Source organism: Caretta caretta, chromosome 27 (genome assembly GCF_965140235.1).
Source record: "Caretta caretta isolate rCarCar2 chromosome 27, rCarCar1.hap1, whole genome shotgun sequence".
NCBI lineage: Eukaryota > Metazoa > Chordata > Testudines > Cheloniidae > Caretta > Caretta caretta.
Genome location: NC_134232.1, coordinates 170,694 through 191,627, shown reverse-complemented (window position 1 = coordinate 191,627; position 20,934 = coordinate 170,694). Strand labels below are relative to the sequence as shown.

Sequence of the window (20,934 nt, the reverse complement as noted above, 5' to 3'; positions counted from 1 at the left end):
GCATCAAGCCTTCTGCAAGGTTTTGAGCCACACAGTGTCACAGGGAGGGGGAACGTTCAGTGCCTGAGAAGCACAGCATTCCCGCGCCTGTGCTATGCGGAGAGTGGGCGCCAACCGCTGGCACAACACCACCATCATTAAAGTGCAGGTCCACTCGCAAGTGGGACCTCCCAGACAGCGACCGTCCCTCCAGGACTCCTGACCAGACCGGCGCGGAGGGGGCGCGGCTGTAACTATGCCACATCACCCTAACGTATCCCCCTGTGCTTTACCATCCTCAAGGCCGAACCCAGATTACCCGAGTCCAAGGTTCATCTGGAAACAAGGCCAGACTGGGGGTGGGGGGAGAGAGAGAGAGCTCTAAGCCCTACCCACAAAATAAGCTCTACCCACATGCATTTGTTGAAACAAGACACTGCTCATAGGCATTGCATGCATGAAAGCTTATGCTCAAATAAATTGGTTAGTCTCTAAGGTGCCACAAGTACTCCTTTTCTTTTCTCTCCCCCCACCCTACTCTCCTGCTGGTAATACCTTATCTAAAGTGATCACTCTCCTTACAATGTGTATGATGATCAAGGTGGGCCATTTCCAGCACAAATCCAGGTTCTCTCCTGCTGGTAATACCTTATCTAAAGTGATCACTCTCCTTACAATGTGTATGATGATCAAGGTGGGCCATTTCCAGCACAAATCCAGGTTCTCTCCTGCTGGTAATACCTTATCTAAAGTGATCACTCTCCTTACAATGTGTATGATGATCAAGGTGGGCCATTTCCAGCACAAATCCAGGTTTTCTGAAAACCTGGATTTGTGCTGGAAATGGCCCATCTTGATCATCATACACATTGTAAGGAGAGTGATCACTTTAGATAAGGTATTACCAGCAGGAGAGTAGGGTGGGGGGAGAGAAAACCTTTTGTAGTGATAAACTCCCATTTTTTCCATGGTTTGTGTGCATAAAAATATCTTCTGTATTTTCCACGGTATGCATCCGATGAAGTGAGCTGTAGCTCACGAAAGCTTATGCTCAAATAAATTGCTCTAAGGTGCCACAAGTACTCCTTTTCTTTTTGCGAATACAGACTAACATGGCTGTTACTCTAAAACCTGTCACATATTGTAAGGGATCATTCAAGGGAGAGTGGCCCATTAACACTGCTGCAGTCACAGGACAAAGAGGGGGTTAGCAGGTTGCGTTAGGGCTAAGGCAGTGCTTTAACGTGGGTTCTCACAGTTTTATGATTATGAATCCTGCTTGTGGCATTTTCCCTAATTAACGTCAGGTGACTTTCCTCCTCATTAAAAGTTTCATTTCTTTTCTACACTCCTACTCTGTGCTTGCGAGTGAGGGGAAGTATTGCCTCTTACAGGCACCTAGGGGTGGTGTGTAATTTTCCCAGGTTACTGTTGGGGGCTTGAGCCGGTTCTGTGTTGTACTGTTGAAAAGGAACCCCTAGATATTGAACCCAGGCCTCCCACAGTACCACCCTCCTTCCGCACCTCCTCCCCAACTGAGCTCTTCCAGACCTTTGCTGAAACCACCCAACTCCTTCCCAGGTGGGTCTGTTATTGACCAAAGCCAACTTCCCTTAAAGGGCCAGCCTGCCTATGCCACTCCCATTTTCTCCTGTGGGCCAGACTCCCTGATCAGACTATATATCCCATGATGCATCTGTAGCCATGTGACCCGCCCCCTTTGATCCCCCCCCCTCCTTGGGCAGAGGGAAGACTGCATTGCATCATTTGTGGGAGATGCAGTGCAGACAAGCAACCCAGCCCACAAGGTAGGACACCATGAGAGGACAATGCAGTTTAATGCTGAATAGATGCCAAATGAAATATTTTGTTTTTCCTGACAGAAAACTGAAAAATTTTCAGCAGAAACTGCCTTATCTGTTAGAAAATTATTTCTATGGGAATTTCCTAGCCCCCTCTAGCTATGAATGCTAATGAAATGGGTGGCAAGTGACCGTTTTGCTGGTGTTTCTGTCATTTGAGTTACGCAATGACAGCGAGGGAGGGTTGCAGCAGGATCAGTTAAAGTGGCCTGAAAAGCTAATTGTAAAAATAGCACCTTTGTATGCCCCAGACCTGCCCCGGGGGATCCCTGAGTCTCCCCCACTCACCAAGAAACCTCTCCCCTGACAGAAGAGCTGGGTGGAATTTTTCAGCTGAAACTTTTTTGCTGAAAAATGCAGACCTAGGTCAACCAAAAATGCTTCATGAATTTGTGCTGAATTCACCAAGTTGGTTCAGTAGAAAGAAAAGCACTTTAAAATTATTTTCTAAAAAAAATCAATTTTCATTTTGACACTTTTGAAATGTTTTGATTTTTCAGTTCAAAATGCCTTTTTATTTTGAAATTTACTTCAGTCTTATTTTAAAAATATATTAAGAAGGTTAAAAGACTTTGAAGATTGAACATTTAGTTCAACTCCAAATGAATGTTTTTCTCAACTTTTGGTTAGCTGAAAAATGTTCATTTCAGGTCTATCCAAAAAATGAGAACAACAGTTTCATTTTGGGATGGCCATCAAACCAGAACCACCTCCCTCCGTCCTTTGCACCGTTCTTCATAGAAGACAAAAGAGGAACCTTTGCAGTGGCCTAGCACCTGCAGGCACAGACCAGACTGAGGGGAAATGATATACTAGAAAAGGAGTAAATCAGCAGAGCTTGACTGGAATTAATGTGGCGGGGCCAATGGATGCCAGATGGGACACAGCGAAGTATTTGAGCATAGGTGCATCAGTGAATGCACAGTGAGGTCCCGTCAGTGGGAATGAATGCAGCCTCTGATCCTGCACACATATGCTGGTGTAAAGCAGAAATAACTCTACTGAAGTCAATGGAGTGACCCTGGTGTAAAGGAGCTCAGAATCTGGCCCATACGCTTCTTTCTACCCAAGTACTTTTGTACTACTTGCACCATGATTCAATCTAAGCTAACTAAGCCCCACTAGTAACAGGGCTGCAGCTAATAGTGAGTGCCGGGTTAAAGCTCCTAAGGCTAATGTAGGTCCAGGCAGGGAGGCATGGTTCACATCATATCACGGTCTAGGCTGTTTCTTATTCCTCTGTCAGCCACAGCCTGTAGCTGCGGTGTGAGCCCGGGCTGGATGGAGGAGACAGCAGCCCACAACCAGCACAGCCAGGCCTGAAGTTGAATGTGTCACATTCCCTGCACATTGTATCGTCTGAGATACTGCTGGATTACTTACAGCTCCTCTGGGGTGAATTAGTGCCTCTCAGGGATATAATCAGAGGGCTAATTTGAAAGGCCAGGTACCCTAGAAACGGAGACATGGCAGCAGCTGGAGAAAAGGTCAGCAAAAGCCAATTGTGTGCAAAACAGAAACCCTGTTCTATCGTACGCACATTCTGCAGCCTGCCTGCACATCCTCCCAGATGCCCCGTGATGCACATACGCACGCTGTATCCTCTTTACACACCCACTACATGGCCCTACAATACACACACTGCAGCTCCTTGAACACCCACCAGGCTTCTCTGATACACACAGTTACTGCACCTCCTCACGCACCTGCTGGGCTGCTCTGCACACTGCCCCTGCCCCAAGTGCCACCCCCGCAGCTCCCATTGGCCATGATTCTCAGCCAATGGGAGCTGAAGGGGCGGTGCCTGCAGACAGGGCAGTGCACAGAGCCACCTGGCCACACCTCCACGTAGGAGCTGGAAGGGGGACATGCTGCTGCTTCCGGGTAAGCACCACCCGGAGCCTTGGGCCCTGACCCCCTTCTGGGCCCTAACCCCCTGCCCCAGCCCTGATCCATCCCACCCTCCAAACCCCTCAGTGCCAGCCCAGAGCATCCTCCTGCATCCCAAATCCCTCATCCCCAGACCCACACCACAGTCCACACCCCCAGCGAGAGTCCTCACCTCCCTGCACTCACCCCCTGCTTCAGCCCAGAGCCCCCTCCCATACTCCAAACCCCTCGGCTCCACCCCACAGCCCGGAGCTGCCTCCTGCACCCCAAACCCCTCATCCCTGGCCCCATCCCCAGTCAGAGCCCTCATCCCCTCTTGCATCCCAACCACCTCGCTCAGCCTAGAGCCCCCTCCCACACTCTGAACTCCTCATTTCTGGCCCCACCCTGACCCCGCATCCCTAGCCAGAGCCCTCACCTCCTACCTCATCCCAGTCCCATGAGCCAGCCTGGTGAAAATGAGAGAGCGAGTGAGGATGGGGTAAGTGAGCAACAAGGGGGGGATGCAGGGCATCAGAGAAAGGGTGGGGGAAGGATGTTCAATTTTGTGCAAGTACAAAGTTGGTAACCCTAGAGCACACTCACCCCAGAATGGTACCATGCACTGCTCAATATAACGGCTAAACTCTGAGCCATGGGACAGAGATCAGCTCCTCCAACCAACAGGAGGAACAGGAACTAGCCCCAGTACCAAACTGGAAGCTGATGAGCTAAGCAAGGGCCAGGAATTATTCAGGACGAAGACTGTTATAGGCTCCAAGTAGGGTTACCATAGTTCAAGTTCCCAAATAGAAGACACGGTCAGGGGGATGGGTGTGTGTGTGTGTGTATGTGTTCTGGGAGGGGGTATTTGGGGGTACTGGGGAAGTGTGTTAGTACTGGGAGGGGGTACAGTTGTGCGGTGCAGGAGGGGGTACCTGCGGCCTCACACTTGAGGTAGGGGACAGTGGTGCGCTCCTTGTCACGGTGGGTGGTGCAGTCCCAGGATGCACAGGTCCATCAGTTAATGCCTCCCAGGGAGCTCTCCACCCTCCAGGGTGGGGAGCTGGGGCCTGGCCCTGCCACCCCACCCTGCTGAGCTCTGAGACCCCACGGTGGGGCAGGTGTCCCGGCTGAGAGGTGCTTGGTGGCTCCGCTTACCTGGTGGGGTGGGCTGGATCTGGCATCTGCGGATGCAGGGGAGGGACCAGTCGGAGCTCAGAGACAGCTCTTTCCAATCTGCAGCGTCTGCTCCACAAGGAAAAATCCCGGACATTTCGTTGTATTTGAAAAAATCCGCCCAGACAGAGATCAGCAGACCAAAAAAGAGGAAGTGTCTGGGAAACCCCAGATGTCTGGTACCCCTAGCTCCAACAGAGATCAGGGCCCCACTGTGCCAGGTGCAATAGCAAGAAATAGCTGCTGCCCCAAAGAGCTAACTGTTAAATAGATAACACAAGCAAAGAGGAGGAGGGAAGACAACTTATAGAAGATCAGAGGCAGGATTAGAACCCGTGTCTCCTGTGCGGTAGTCTAGCACCCTGGTCGCTACACCCCACTACCGCTCCTGTGGAAGTAAAAGACAATCCTTTTAGAATTCTAATAGTGCCAAGCCAGCCAAGGTTGATGGGCGAGCAGGACCCTCATGTGGTCTCAGTGGTTCCTTTGCATTCTGTTTCCTACACCGACTGCCTTCTACCCATGTGTGAAATCTGTAGTGTTTCTGTCTGGCCAGGCCAGGTCCCCCGGGCTCCGTTTTTAGCCTTCACCATGCCTGTTGGGGCCCTGCAGATCACGCTTAGCATCTCTAACCTGATGCTGTGCAATATTATGATACAATATCCTCTGCACACAACCCAGCACATGCAGCAATTTCAGCTCGACAACCGTGGTGTTTGGCCTCTTCCTAGGGCCTTTTATCTTGAGTAAGCATCTCAAGCTGGTGTAAACACCCTGTTTCACGTTGGAGAGTGCCATCAGATTGTGTTTCAGGAATGGTTAGTACTTGAACCGTGGTTTTGTCAAACTCCTCTTCCTGCTGGCCTGGCGCTTCGCTATTTATAGATACTCCTGACAGCTACCAGAAACTCCATGCTGGGCCTGCATTTCCCATTTAACAAGTACTTGTGCAATTTATAGATCATTCTCTGATGTCTGAGTGATGCTTTGCACAATGCTTCCTGTAACACAGCTTCCAATGGCCAATATGCCCTGGGCATAACTAAAACATCACTGCGGTTGCTGCTGCTTGCACCAGGGCTAAAATTGGCCCCATAACTCTGGCCACATTCCAGCTGGCTAACAACACTAAATTCCCCCTGCCATTTCAATTGGGTACAGTATTCTTCTTCACTTCCTGTCCTAAAACCTGTTCTAAGAACCTAAGATTCCTAGGATTACCAGAGGATGAGAAAGGAGATGACCTTATTGCTGGCCACTGGGAATTTTATCCTGGGAGATAAAAAAGGATCATGTCTAGTGCTCATCCAGAACGCAGGGTAAAAGAGCACACGGGCGAAGACAATCATTGCCCATGTCTCACACTTGTAGGACATAAAAAGAAAAGGAGTACTTGTGGCACCTTAGAGACTAACAAATTTGTTAGAGCATAAGCTTTATTGTGAGCTACAGCTCACTTCATCGGATGCATTCAGTGAATGCATTTCCACGACAAAGTGAGCTGTAGCTCACGAAAGCTTATGCTCTAATAAATTTGTTAGTCTCTAAGGTGCCACAAGTCCTCCTGTTTTTTTACAGATACAGACTAACACGGCTGCTACTCTGAAACTTGTAGTACAAAAGCAGTACACAGTTTTGGGGACAGCAGGCTGGCAGAAGGAAACAGCTCCAAAGCAACCATCTGCTGTTCTGGATTTCAGACCGTTACAGGCTGTGCTCACTCTGGCTCTGCCACTGTCCTGCTGTGTAACCTGGGGCAAGGCTCTGTGCCTCAGTTTCCCCATCTGCCCTTTGTCTGTGTCATCTGTTCAGACGGCAAGCTCTTTGAGGTTGGGGCTGTGGCCTGGGCTGCAACAGAAAATTAGGTCAGTTTAACTACATCACTGCGGGGTGTGAAAAATCCACATCGCTGAGCGACGCAGTTAAACTGACCTAATCCCAGTGTAGACAAGTGCTAGGTCAAGGGAAGAATTCTTCTGTCATTCCAGCTACCACCTCTCAGGGAGGGGGATTACCTACAGCGACAGGAGAACCCCTGCCCTCAGCATAGGTAGGGTCTACACTGAAGCAATGCTGCGGCTATGCCGCTGTAGCGTTTCAAGTGTAGACAAGTCCTGTGTCCCTTATTGTGTGTTCCTGCTGAGCCGAGTACAATGGGGCCCTGACCCCAGCTGAGGACTCCAGGAGCTATTGTTAACAGATAGGATGCTAATGATAAGAGTGCAGATCCTGACAACGTGTATCAGCATCCTGCAAACCCTTGTGGATGGTCAGAGAAAGAGGAGCAGATGCCATGCAGGCAGCACTTCCTGCTACATCACATCTGAGACCTCTTCACCCTTCAAAGCAGTGTCTCCTGATGCCCTCCCAACTGTCTGCATTGGTGTAACTCCAAACCCTTGGATTCATCACCAATGCATTCTGAAACTCCTACGCAAGCTAAAAGAGCCCCAAATGCTTTCAGGGTCTAGGTTGCAAATAGAAATAATTCTCATTTCAAAAGCCGCAAAAGAAAGCTGATTAACATGGGACAAGATCAAAAATCACCATGAAATTAAAGTGACAGCAGCGTTGCCATCTCTCATGATTTTATAATTAGTCTTGTGATATTTGGGGTTTTACTTAAAGCCCCACCTCCTGGAATCATGTGAATCTCAGCTTTCTCTCTTTTTTTAAAAAGAAGTAAGTTTCTAGCTCTGGTGGCCATGTAGAAAAGCTTGAAATTGTGACCCCCGAATGACCTAGAGGCTCAGAGACCTGAAGTTAAAGGGAAAGAACTCAACATTTGTTATTATTTACCCTGCAATGACACTGAACGCAGAATTCAGATTCTGCCACCAGGATGATTTTTATCTTGTAGCTCCCATCGGAATATTTTGGTTCTTTGTCTGAAGGCTGGCTGAGACCAAGCTGCGCAGTGAGGAACCTAGGGAGGTGGTGGAATCTCCTTCCTTAGAAGTTTTTAAGGTCAGGCGTGACAAAGCCCTGGCTGGGATGATTTAGTTGGGGATTGGTCCTGCTTTGAGCAAGGGGTTGGACTAGATGACCTCCTGAGGTCCCCTCCAACCCTGATATTCTGTGGATGCAGGATGCTTCCAGGCAGCATCAGTCATGCTGTGGAGCTGAGTTAAACGGTGTTGCATGCACTTTCCTGCTTCCCAGCAAAAAACCTGGTCCGCTTCCTCCTGTCCTTGAGAGCAGCAGAGCCTGTGCTTCTGAGCCAGCAAATCCCTTTCCACAGCCAGAACAGATAGATACAGGCTCTGTTATGGATTTACTCTCATCAGGTGTCATTATGGTGTGGGGAAAAAATCCAGATTGTATGGGGTCACTCTTATTAGGTGTCATCATGGCCAAGAGCATGACATTGTACATATTACAAGAGGCTTCATGTTCCCAAGGCAGGGAAACATGGACATGCACACTTAACTTTACACATAAGTTAAGTGCTCGGTAGAATCTGAGCATCCCAGGTTACAGAAAACAGTGCAGTTCCTTTGCATTATGTTCTGGTGTGTTATTTGCCAAGAGGTCTGTCTCAGCATGCAGTGGTGTGTGATCATGTCAAGAAAGCCCCAATTGTGGTGCATACACATAAGGGGGCAGAGTTCTGGTTGTTATGGGGCATGTAACTCTGAATTCCCTGACTGATGTTTGTAAAATCTCCAGCTCCTTTTTGTATTCGCTTAGCTTCTGCATTCCTTTTTAGAAAGGTAGCTTAAAGCCAGTTAAGCCAGCCCCTCTTCTCCTCTGAGGTCATTCATTGCCACCTTGATCTTCTGAGCGAATTCTAACTCTGAGCACCCAGTGCCTGCCAGCAAAGGGGACAGTTGTGACAGTGGACAGGTGACCCCAAATCCACCAAGATGTGTGTTGAGGCCTGAGTTAGCTTCTTAAAAAAAAGACTATTATTATTTATTTGTGTTGCCATAGCACCCAGGACCCCACTGTGCCACATAAACACAGACCAGAAAGATGGTCTCTGCCCCAAGCCCCTTACAAACATAGAATTTAGCACGAGTTCTCATCAGAATTTCCCTTTCTCCTTTAAGTGGCCCAAAGCACAAATGTCACAGCCCCCAGGGGTCTTGACTGTAGCTAAAATAGTGTCTGGGTCCTACAGCAGGGCTGCAGGAGTCCCAGGGTGAGGTCCTTTAATCCGTGGTTCCCTATCACCCTATTTAGTCCAGAACACCTTCCCAAGCAGCATAAGACACTGTGTGCAGACAGGATTCCAGATGCAGCCAATTGTTGCCCACAACATGGCGCTGTTTGCTCCAGACTCAGTAACAACAACTCGTATCTTGGACTCAGAAATGCACCAGCCCAAATCGGTCTGTTGATGGACAATCAACACAAGGCCTCCGTGGTTGGGCTGGGGGCTCCAGGAACAAGACCATTCAGCTTGTTTATTAGCTCAGACTTTGAAGAGAGCTCACTGCTGGGTGTGGGTCAGACCCTCTCTGTTAAAAGGACATTGCAGGCCTGATTTGAAGCTGTGCCCATTGTCCACTGCGAGCAACTCCCTGGACTACCCTAAAGCATAGCAGCTGGCTACGGCCCCTATGTAGGGTTATCACCTTTGAAATGCAAAAAACTCAAGCAGCAGCCCCCCACCCCACAAGACAAGCCCGCTGCAACCCCAACAACAAGGCAATTCCGCAACCTCCCCCAACAGTCACGTATAGTATCTAGAGATATAACACATATAGATAAAATTGAGGACATCCCAGTCTCCTTACTCTTGTGTGACACAAACCCTCTCTCACATGCCCGCGCAGCATGCTTGCATGTTGGTGGGCACACAGGTACAGTATTTCAACAGTTTTGATCTGTTATCATGTAACCTGAGGAAATAGGAACACTGAAGCATCTCTGGCTGGACACAGACACTTTGAACATTAGCTAGCCTAGTGCAGTGTGACAATAATTCAAATCTTTAGACCCACGTAAAAAAAAAACCTGGCAGATTAAATTATTTGTCTGGCAACTACTCTTGAGTATCATAGAATTCTATGATTCTATGATACTCAAGATAGTTAAATCCAAAGCAGAATGCAAAAAGTTACAAAGGGATCTCACAAAACTGGGTGACTGGGCAGCAAAATGGCACATGAAATTCAATGTTGATAAATGCAAAGTAATGCACATTGGAAAACAATCCTAACTATAAATATACAATGATGGGTCTAAATTAGCTGTTACCACTCAAGAAAGAGACCTTGGCTTCATTGTGGAAAGTTCTCTGAAAACATCCACTCAATACACAGCGGCTGTCTAAAAGCAACCAGAATGTTAAGAAAGGGAGAGATAATAAGACAGAAAATATATTGCCACTATATAAATCCATGGTACGCCCACACCTTGGATACTGTGTGCAGACGTGATCGCCCCATCTCCAAAAATTGGAATAGGTCCAGAAAAGGGCAACAAAAATTATTAGGGGTATGGAACGGCTACCATAGGAGGAGAGATTAATAAAACTCATCTCTTTTCCAAGCTGAAGAGTCCCACTAAGGGGGGGATATGATAGAAGTCTACTTTCTCCACACCAGTCATGATTTTATAAATAAGGAAGTGTTATTTACTCCTTCTCATAACAGGAGAACTAGGGGCCACCAAATGACATGTACAGGCAGCAGGTTTAAGACAAACAAAAGGAAGTATTTCTTCATATAATGCACAGTCAACCTGTGGAACTCCTTGTCAGAGGATGTTTTGAAGGCCAAGACTATAACAGGGTTGAAAAAAGAACTAGATAAGTTCATGGAGGATAGGTCCATCAATGGCTATTAGCCAGGATGAGAAGAGACCCTAGCCTGTGTTTGCCAGAAGCTGGGAATGGGCGACAGGGGATGGATCACTTGATGATTACCTGTTCTGTTCATTCCCTCTGGGGCACCTGGCATTGGCCACTGTCTGAAGACAGGATCCTGGGCTAGGTGGACCTTTGGTCTGACCCAGTATGGCCATTCTTATGTTCTTAACTGGCAAATCCATAAAAACCTGGCCAGGCCAGTCAAATACAGCAAGGTGGTAACACTAACCCTATGGGACCATCTGCCAGCAGAGCCTACCTGGTGCACAGTAGTGCTCTGGCCACATCCTTTCTCCACCCCCAACATACCCCCTACACCAGCCAGACTCCTCAGGGCAAAGGGAATGAGCTCTGGAGGGTGACTATGTCTAGCTTGACTAAGGGGCTACTTGGGTGGGGAGGAAGAGACCCCTGCTGGCACCCCCCTCTACTGGGCAGATGCTCGCCCCCAGGAGGAGAGGAATTACTTAGGATGCTGCAGGGGAAATACCTCAGACAAATGGGATGAGCCTGAAAAGGGAGGTGTCATGAAGTGACAACTCGCTGGTGTGGCGCCTCCTGCTGGTTATCTTGGGAATTAGCTCTCCAGCATATAGAGCATCTCTTCCTGGCTGGTGTCTCGCCTGCCGCTGGCCCCCATGTCCCTCCTGGACCCTGGTGTCCCTTTACCTTGGGGTGCTGCCCACTCTGTCTCTCCCCTCCCAGGGGAACCCCCAACCCTCTATCCCCACCTTGCCTCACTGGGGCAGGCTCCAGTCTGTAAATCACTTATCACTGGCAAGGGGGGTTTGGACCTGCTGCCTTTGCCTATCTCCTGGCTGTACCTCTGTAGCCCCAGTACCTTTGTAGGCCTTTACCAAAGCCTGCAGACTGGGGGTTTTCCAGGCTGGAGCTCCCTTTGCCACTGCACTGCCCCCAGTACCTTGCTCCCAAGCAGCTAGCCCTTCCCACTCCAGGGCTAGGGTGAGACTCCTTCAGCTTCTGGCCCACAGCCCTCTTATCAGGGCCAGCTGGGCCCTAATTGAGCTGGCTCCAGCTGTGGCTGCTTCCCCAATCAGCCTAGGTTTCCTGCTTTCACTCCCTTTCCCTAGCCACAGCCCTCTCCAGGGCTGATTTTATCCCGTTCTGCGGGCGTGGGGCAGCTGCCCCACTACAGGAGGATTTAACCAGAAAAACAGGAAAGGCTTCCCGGGAGCCAGCGGCCTGGTGTGGGGAGTGTCGTAGGAGTCCTAGGAGGTGGGGCGCTGAGTCTGACCAACCAATGCACTAGGAAACACGCTGCAGAGGGATGGCCTACCAGGTGCTCGATGGTGATCAAGAGGCCTGACAGGTCTTTTCCTTCTTTCTTTTCCATGGGGCTCCCTCCAAGTCTGAGCTCTGAAGATTTGCCTTAGATAAAACCTCAATTTTTGTGCTGCAGCTCAAGCGCCTTCCTCACCAGTGCCAGACCCCTGCCCGGGTCACTGAATGGCAGGTCATAGGGACAGGGTGAACTACCCTCCCGCACCCCAAAACTGCAGGGCTCCCCTTGGGCTGCTCCTCCATGTGCAGAGCCAGCTTCCCTCTGGGCAGCAATCGGGTGACTCCCCCTGTGCCTCAGGGTCCCCTCTGGGCTGCTCAGTACTGCGGCCTCACATAAGAGGTGAGAAGCTGGGGGATGTAGGTGTGGTATGCCCTCTATTAAACTGCCTGCCTCCATGTCGGACCGACGGCAGAGAGATCTAGGTCTGACAGGGAGAGCAGCCTCGCGGGGTTAGCTGGGCAGAGGACAGAGGTGGGGGCGGCCATTTTGCTGCTCTTCAGGGTTGGGTTACGCTCTCAGAGTTGCTGTTTGTTTGGTTTGGCAGGCCCATTTCTGAGTGCCGCTATTAGATACCGGCTCAGGATTATTTCTGGACCGCGCATCGAGCTGGGCTTTCAGACAGCTTTCAGTTTTCTTGCTTGTTTCTATAGAATCACAGAAGTGTCGGGCTGGAAGGGATCTCGGGAGGTCAGTGAGTCCAACCCCCTGCGCAGAGGCAGGGCCAAGTAAATCTAGACCATCCCTGACAGATATTTGTCCAACCTGTTCTTAAACGCCTTCAGGAGTGGGGATTGCACAGCCTCCCTTGGAAGTCTGTTCCAGAACTTAACTACCCTGAGAGTCACAAAGTTTCTCCTAATATCTAAATCTCCCTTGCAGCAGATTAGGCCCATTACTCCTTGTCCTATCTTCAGTGGCAATGCAGAACAATTGATCAATGTCATCTTTGTAACAACCCTTAACTGAGGACAGTTCTCAGGTCCCCCTTTTGTTATCTTTTCTCAAGACTAAACATGCCCAGTGGTTTTAATATTTCCTCATAGGGCAGGTTTTCTAAACTGATGAAGTGGGTTATAGCCCACCAAAGCTTATGCCCAAATAAATTTGTTAGTCTCTAAGGTGCCACAAGGACTCCTTATTATTTTTGCTGATACAGACTAACACGGTTACCCCTCTAACACCTTTAACATTTCTGTTGCTCTTCTCTGGACTCTCTCCAATTTGTCCACATCTTTCCTAAAGCGTGGCACCCAGCACTGGATGCAGTATCCAGCTGAGGCCTCACCAGGGCTGAGTAAAGCAGAACAATTAGCTCCTGTGTCTTATACATACAACATTCCTGTTAATACACCCCAGAATGATATTAACCTTTTTTGCAACTGCATCACACTGTTGACTCATATTTACTCTGTGATCCACTATAACCCCCAGATCCTTTTCAATGGTACAACCACGTAGCCAGTTATTCCCCAGTTTGTAGTTGTGCATCTGATGTTTCCTTCCTAAGTGCAGTACTTTGCACTTCTCTTTATTGAATTTCATCTTCTTGATTTCAGACCAATTCTCCATTGTATCACAGTTGTCCTGAATTCTAATCCTGTCCTCCAAAGTGCGTGCGACCCTTTCCTTTTATAAGCATACTCTCCACTCCATTGTCCAAGTTATTAATGAAAATATTGAGCAGCACTGGACCCAGAACTGACCTCACTAGATACGCCCTCCCAGTTTGACAGCAAACCACTGATAACTACTCTTTGAGTATGGTCTTTCAACCAGTTGTGCACCCACCTTATAGAAATTTCATCTAGATCACATCTCCCTGGTTTGCTTATGAGAATGTCATGTGGGATGGTGTCAAAAGTCTGACTAAAATCAAGGTATATCACGTCCAACACTTTATTCAGGTTTGATGGTTTCGTACCCACCAGCAGATGAAGAGACACCCTCCACTCCATCCAAATGGGCACCAAGCTGCAATTGATTTAGGACAATTTTTGCCCCCCAGCTGTTGGGATGGAGAGAGCCAGCCCCATTGTTCTTTGCAGGAGCTGGCACTTTTGGGGGAGGTTCCTGAAGGTTCTCTAACAATTTTTCCCCAAGCCAGGAAGCTCCAGAGATAAGATTCTGGGGGACCATGAAAGCATCCACCTCAAGGTGCACAGTAGAGCTCAGCATGTTGAGTCTCCCCCGGGCACCAGAACGGCACCTACAGACCTCTGCACACCTTCCGTGCCTCCTGAATCCTGGGTTACACTCAGGTACCTTTTCACTGTTCTGGCAATGGTGTAATTCCAGACCAAGCCTTGAGGGCATCTCAGCCTCCCTGACCTCATTAGCTCTTGTCACCAGCTCTCCAGATAGAGGCCACAGTTCTTTGTTTTGCAGCAGTAATGGTTCGTGTCTCTGGTTGGTTTTCATCCCAGTTGGGATTGGATCAGCTCAGACCGAGGTCATGTCTACACTACAAAATGAAGTCGACCTTACACTGGCATGCTGCTGCTGCAGTAATTACAACAGTTGTGCATGTCTACACTTTGCTTCCCGTTTCAGCAGTGTGGGTCCTCACCAGGAGCCATTTTATCAATTGCACTGACAGCGTGGGCCATTGTGGGAAGGCTCATGGAAGCCAGTAACAGTCGACATAAGCAAGGCAGTGACTAAACTGAGACTGTGTTGGCCTATCTACATCGACTGTGACTCTACGCCGCCCATGGAGGTGGAGTTATTAAGTTGGTGTTGCAGGGCAGTTATGTTGGTAGGATTGAAATCTAAATGCACACCTCCATAATTAGGATGACATAAGTGGCTGTGCATTGAAGGGGGAAGTCGTAATTCCATCAGCCTTTTGTTTCCCAGGCATCAGTTGCCTCTTTGCAGTGCTAATATTGCCCGAGGATCCAGCCCCTTCCATCTGCACGGTCCCCAAGTGCTTTGCAAACTTCATAGGCAGAAACCACTCCACCTGAAAATGCAGCCGCCTTTGGGTGACCCAATGGCTTGGCAACGCTCTGAGAAAGCACTGAGTGCCACACCCAGCTGAAACTGCAGGAGGGAGGTGGAGGATGGTGTGCAATCACCAACCGCACTGGGGTATGGCCCGCAGCCAGGGACGCTGTAACAGTGGAGACCAGGGGGCCTGGCCCATCGACTTTTTGCCACAGGATCCCGCTTCCTTCCCCTTCTCTTCCCCCCCAAGATCCACCTTCCAGCCAGGCCAGCAGCTGGTGGAGCCCGGTCAGGGAGCCTGGGCAGTTGTGAGGAGCTGTGCGGACCCTTCAGCTGCCCAGGGTGCGGAGGGCCCATGAGCAGCTCCCAGCCCATGTCCCAGCCTCCCCCACCCCCCAGGGCAGGTGGAGGGTCTGCGCCGGCTCCCCACAGCTGTCTGTGCGGCTCTTACCATGGCTGGGCTGCGGCTCCAAGATGCTGCCCCCGGCTGGAGCCGCGTCAGAGTAAGAGCCGCACAGGCAGCTGTGGGGAGCGTGGGTCCCTTCACCTGCCCTGGTGGGAGATCCTGGGGACAGGGACACTGGCCAAGTGCTTTCAACCCCCCCCCCCCACTCCAGGTGGGGTGTGCAGGCTCCCCAGCTCTGCTCTGGCTTGGCTGTGAGTGGGGCCTCTGGGGGAAGTGGAGGGGCCTCAGGGAAGGGTCATGGTCTTGGGGAAAGGGGTGGGGCCTAGGGGAAAGAGGAGGAGTGGGGCGGGGCACCAGGGGTGGGGGGCCTGCCCTCCCACTTTTGGGAAGGCTCCGCTGCCCTTGCCTGCAGTGCCCTGCTTTTGCTAGCACACTCCCGGGATCTCCAGTGACCTGGGTTCAATGCTCATGTCAGGAAGTGCTCATCAGTTAATCTCCCATCACTTAAGGGGAGCCTGAGTCCCTCCACCTGGCCACTCTCTCCACCTAATTTTCAATGAGGCGCCACAGACCCACCCTGAAAAATGCTCTGCACACTGCCCTAGAGGCTGGGAAGCCACTGGCCAACTTGAGATGGGAGCCTATGCCCACAGCGCCCTCCCCATCCACTGCACAGGGCATCGGTACCCCACACTGCCCCCATCTGTCTTCCAAATATTGCCCATGCAGCAGGCTGCCCCAGGCCCTGGCTAGACAACACATTGCTCCATGGCTGACCTGAGCTCAGCATCTGCTCAGCCCGCTAAACCCCCCCACTCTCACCAATGGGCTCGAGGTCCACGCTGTATTAGCTAGCTCAGAAGGGTGAGGGCAGGTAGGATCTTCCTACAACAAATCACCCGCTGTTCTGAGCTGCTCCTGCTGCAGTGCAACCCCTGGCATAAGGCAGAGCAGCCCCCTCAGCTGCTCTAACATACCACAGCTGCCCCACATGGGCTGCAGGATAGCTTAGAACTGCCAGGGCATGGCCTGCTCCAGCCTCTCTTCCTCGCACGCCCAATTCACACCTCGTATCCTCAGCCACATCCGCAGCACACCCCTTCCCCAGGGCTACCGGCCAGGGAGCAGTATAAAAGCTGCTGCTCCTGCTCGGGGAATCCCCCCAGAGGCTGGTCCATGCCCTGCACAGTCCCAATGGGCCACCTGAGGCACCCAGTCCCAGATCCACACAAGTATTTAGACGCCTAACTCCTACTGGTTTCACTGCACCCTCTCCCCGGTCACAGTATACATCAGAGATGGAGAAGATCATAGAATCATAGAATATCAGGGTTGGAAGGGACCTCAGGAGGTCATCTAGTCCAACCCCCTGCTCAAAGCAGGACCAATCCCCAACTAAGATGATCCAGTTCATTCTCTGGGCATCAGTGCAGGGTTGTCCCCTCCAGGGATTTCTCCAGCCAGGTTTTAAACATCTTGTACACTGAGGGTCTGATCTATTCCTGAACCGACTCCTTCTCCATCAGGGTCGGGCCCCGGGCAAAGACAGGACTGCACTTCGTTCATGCATTTAGTGTATTTATTTGCAGACCTTTTTCTGGTCCTCAGCCCCACCGGGTGGGAGTTAAAACAACTGCCATTGGGGGAATGGACCGCAAGGCCACAACTGAAGTTAAAGGCTGGCTTCCAAAGGAGAGTGGAGAAAGGTCTTATGGAACAAGGCAACGGCATCCCAAAGGGATGCAGCAGGTTCCTGGCCCCTTGCATATGCAGCAGGTACATGGCCCGTTGTGTATAAAGCCGGTGCATCACCACTTGCATACACAGCAGGTGCACGGCCCGTTGTGTATACAGCCAATGCATACCACTTGCATATACAGCAGGTGCATGGCCTGTTGTGTATAAAGCCAGTGCATACCCCATACACAGCAGGTGCATGGCCCCTTCTGCATAAAACAGGTGCCCAGCCCTTTGCATGCACAACAGGCGTTGGGCCTCTTATGTATACAACAGGTGCATCAAACCTTGCACCTGAGGTGGATTCATAGCCCCCTGCATATACAGTATGTGCATTACTGCTTGCGTAGTCGGTAGCTGCATGGCCCCTTGTGTATGCAGCAGGCACGTGAAAATTGTCATCAGGTGTGAGTGAGTCCTATGCAGAATCTAACCAATCTGTGGTTTGTTCCCGGTCCCCCTCCCCTCTGGGTTTCCCTCTTTCATCCCCTTCCATCTTGCCTTTCTCAGTCATCCTCTCTCTTTTTCCCCCTTCCCCCTCCTCACTCCAGTTCTTCATTTCCCTTCTCCCCGTCTCCTGCACCAGGACCACTATTCCCTCTAAGCTGTGCGCATGTGCGTGCGCACACAGATCCTAAACCCCACGCACATGGCAAAACACCACGCGCACAAAAATTTGCACAGAAGCACAACAATTTGCACAGAAGAAATTTTTTGCACACACGGCTTGTCAAAAATTAGAGGGAACATTGGCCAGGACCCATGGCCCAGGGAAGGATCAGCTGCCTGTGTACACACCACACAGTGCAGTCTCAGGGAATCTTTCTCTGGGAAATAGGAGAGGATTCGCAATGGCTTCAAATGGCGTCTTCTCCTTGCACGCCACCTTATGCCATTTCGCAACAGTGCAGAAATTGTTCCCTCCTCGCTACCTTCCCCCTGCACTTTTCCACGGGGCCCAACTTCAGCACAGAAGAGGGCCAAGGGATCTCTTCCACAAAAGGAGACGCAGCAAATGCTCTCTACCCAGGGCAGCCTGAAGACCTTTCATGCAACCTCCGGCTTGGACCGGCCAAAGTTTATATTTAGAATCTGAGGAGGAGAAGCCAGGAGCCAGGGGATTTCTGACTTTAAAGCTGTGTTTTGAGCTGTGTGCTTCAGCAGAAGGAAGATGGAATAGAAGTGTAATTTCTGCCCCCACCCGCAGTCTCCCCTGCCAGCAATACAGTTCCTTCATTGGAACAGCCAATTTGCAATCACTAGGGTCTGTGTCCTACTGGGACAACTGGGATTGGTTAGTCCACGTAACTCAGTATTTACTTTCTGTTTATTGCCACTCTCCACGGGGACTTTCTCCCCTTTTCCTAACATGACTGACCAAGTCTGGGGTGAGGGTCACCTGACGTCAGGAGACGCACAACCGAGCGGTCTTTCTTCAGACACTGTCGGCTCCTTACGAGACCCCGGGGACGTCGCAGTGCTAAGTTACCAAGAGCAGGGTAGCGAGAGCACTCAGGCTGCGCTGTCATTTAGGCAAAGCACAGGGAGAGTGGGGGCTTGTTAGTTTGTACCAAACACCGATCTGTGCTACTCTAGGGAGAAAAAGCTCCGAGACACTGACCGGCTGCCTGGCAGCAGCCCAGGTCTTAATCAGATACTTACTTTTTGATGGAAAAAGCAGTGTCCCAAGGAAAGAGCTTTTAGGGTCAGATTTTCACTCTCCTTCGACTCCGAGAGTGTGAGTGGCTTTGGCTCAGCTGGTGCTTGCTGGCAGGACAGCTGCTGCTGCTGTCAGATGGTCACGAGTGAAACCTGAGGACCTGAGGGGTTCTTCAGGTAACATCGGTCTCTCTCGGCTTCGGCATTCGTCCTCCGGGCAGCCAATCAAGTGGGAGGCAGTTCCTCTGGCTCTGCAGCCCCACCGCAGGGTGCTGGACAGCGGGGACAGGCTCCCTGGGACACACACACAATGCCCAGCGGCTCCCAAGTGATCCATGGGGAGCAGAGTTGGGAGCAGCTCACTAATTGAGTCCCAGCGAAAGGCTGATCCAGCCAGGCAGCTCCTGAGCTCAGGGCAGAACAAGGGGCAGGATCTGCTGGCCGGCGAAGGCGCTTCAGACTCGAGCTGGGCAGCAGCTGGTTTTTTGGTGCAGGAGTTGCCAAACCATAGAAAATAATCCAGTTCCAGCTGTGCCAAAATGACATTTTCTTTTCATTTTTCAGTTAAACGAAACAACAAAATTCACTTCAGCCCAAACCAAAAGGCTTGTTCTGAGTTTCAGTTTGATACCGTCTTCTTTTTACAAATTAAATAAAATGGAAGTCAAATTTTGAAGCGAAGGGTAGTTTCAAATCGAAGACAAAAATGTTTCATTTTGATTGTTTCTTCTTTCTTTTTGGGGGGGCAAAAAAATGAATGTGGCATAAACTATTACAGTTGACCTAAATATGTGCTTTTCAGGGGGAGAAAGTTTTTTTTCCCAAAAAGGGTGGCCTAGTTGCCCTCCTGACTGAGTCTGGCACATCAGGGATCCCACAAATTGCTACCAAACAGGAGTGGGGCAAACCAAGGCCATCACACTCCAGCTGTTCTAACCTGAAGAGAAATGACATGCAAACAGGCAGGGCAGTAAGACGAGACAACTGTTAGGTAGGGGGTGTTCTGAAACCACTGCCCTTTATGCCGACCAATACTGTCTCATTGCCTCCTTGTCCTGCCCCATCTGTCCATGTGTGTCCGCCTGCCCTCTCTTGTTGTACACGCCAATTGTCAGCTCTTTGGGGCAGGAACCAACTTTTCGTTGTGTGTTTGGACAGCGCCTGGCACAATGTGGGGCTGGAGCATGGGTTCCTAGCTGCTACCTGTATAGAAATAATACCTACTCGTGGCTGGAGGGTCAGGCTGTAGATTGAGAATGTACCAGCTCTGCTCGGATCCAGGTCTAGCACTGAATGGCTCCCAGGGGCCAATTCTCCTCTCATTGCTCCTGAAAGAAGCTGTCTGTTGTCAAGGACAGTCATGCCACAGCACCCAGCCCTCTGGGGAAACCAGGAAAGCACGAGCATCCTGGCCCAGAACAAACTCAGGTCCTATGTTGCAAGCCCCATAAATGGATGTGCCTCAGTAAGTGCCCCCGGAAGCAATGAAAACCCTACAGTGGAAGGGGAAGGTACTAGACTGCTGGAGAGCCGCACAAGCTGAACTCTGCCCAAAGCACAGACCTCCTCACCTCCCAGCAGCCTCCAGCCACCCACAACCCCCCTGAACAAGAGTGCAAGCAGCCCACCCCTCCCCCACCACAGGATGAAATCCTCTGAAGAACAAGTCACAAACTATGCCAGCCTGGATGGCTACAGGTCCTCAAGCAGAACTGTTGGCTGGGCAGTTACCCCTCCAGGGTTAAGTGTGCAAAGCAAGGGCAGAGCCTCGGAGTGCAACTGGAGAGGGATGGTCAGTGTATCCAATCCAGGGAGACAGAAACCCAGAGACGCTCTTGACTCTCCTGGCCAAGGGAGAAAGACACTGCCTCAGAATAGCAGAAATCATCAAAAGCCACAAATTAAAACTGGATGTAAGCCCAGGGGAGGGACAGTGAAGACGGCAATGCCAGTCGAATGGCAAATGTGTGAGACAACCCCGCACACTGGAAGGAAACTCCACCCCAGGCACCTGCTTGCGGATGTATCCACCTGGTATGGAGGCGCATAAAGCCAGAAGGGAGCACTGTGACCCCCTAGTCCGATCTCCTGTATAACACAGGAGGCTGAACACCCCCAAAGTGACTCCTGTTTGAATTGGATCAGATCTTTTCAAAATTTGATTTAAAACTTGCCA

At 50.5% G+C, this 20,934-nt stretch overlaps 1 protein-coding gene across 1 annotated transcript in view; it reads right to left on the bottom strand.

Annotated features, from left to right (window-relative positions):
• The window catches only part of SCN4A (sodium voltage-gated channel alpha subunit 4), a 153,596-nt gene extending 134,753 nt beyond the window's left edge, over positions 1 to 18,843 (bottom strand). The window contains exon 1 of the mRNA XM_048830400.2: positions 18,762 to 18,843. The gene's annotated coding sequence lies outside the window, so the exon portion shown is untranslated. The remainder of the gene's footprint in view (positions 1 to 18,761) is intronic.
• Between the last annotated feature and the right edge of the window lie 2,091 nt (positions 18,844 to 20,934).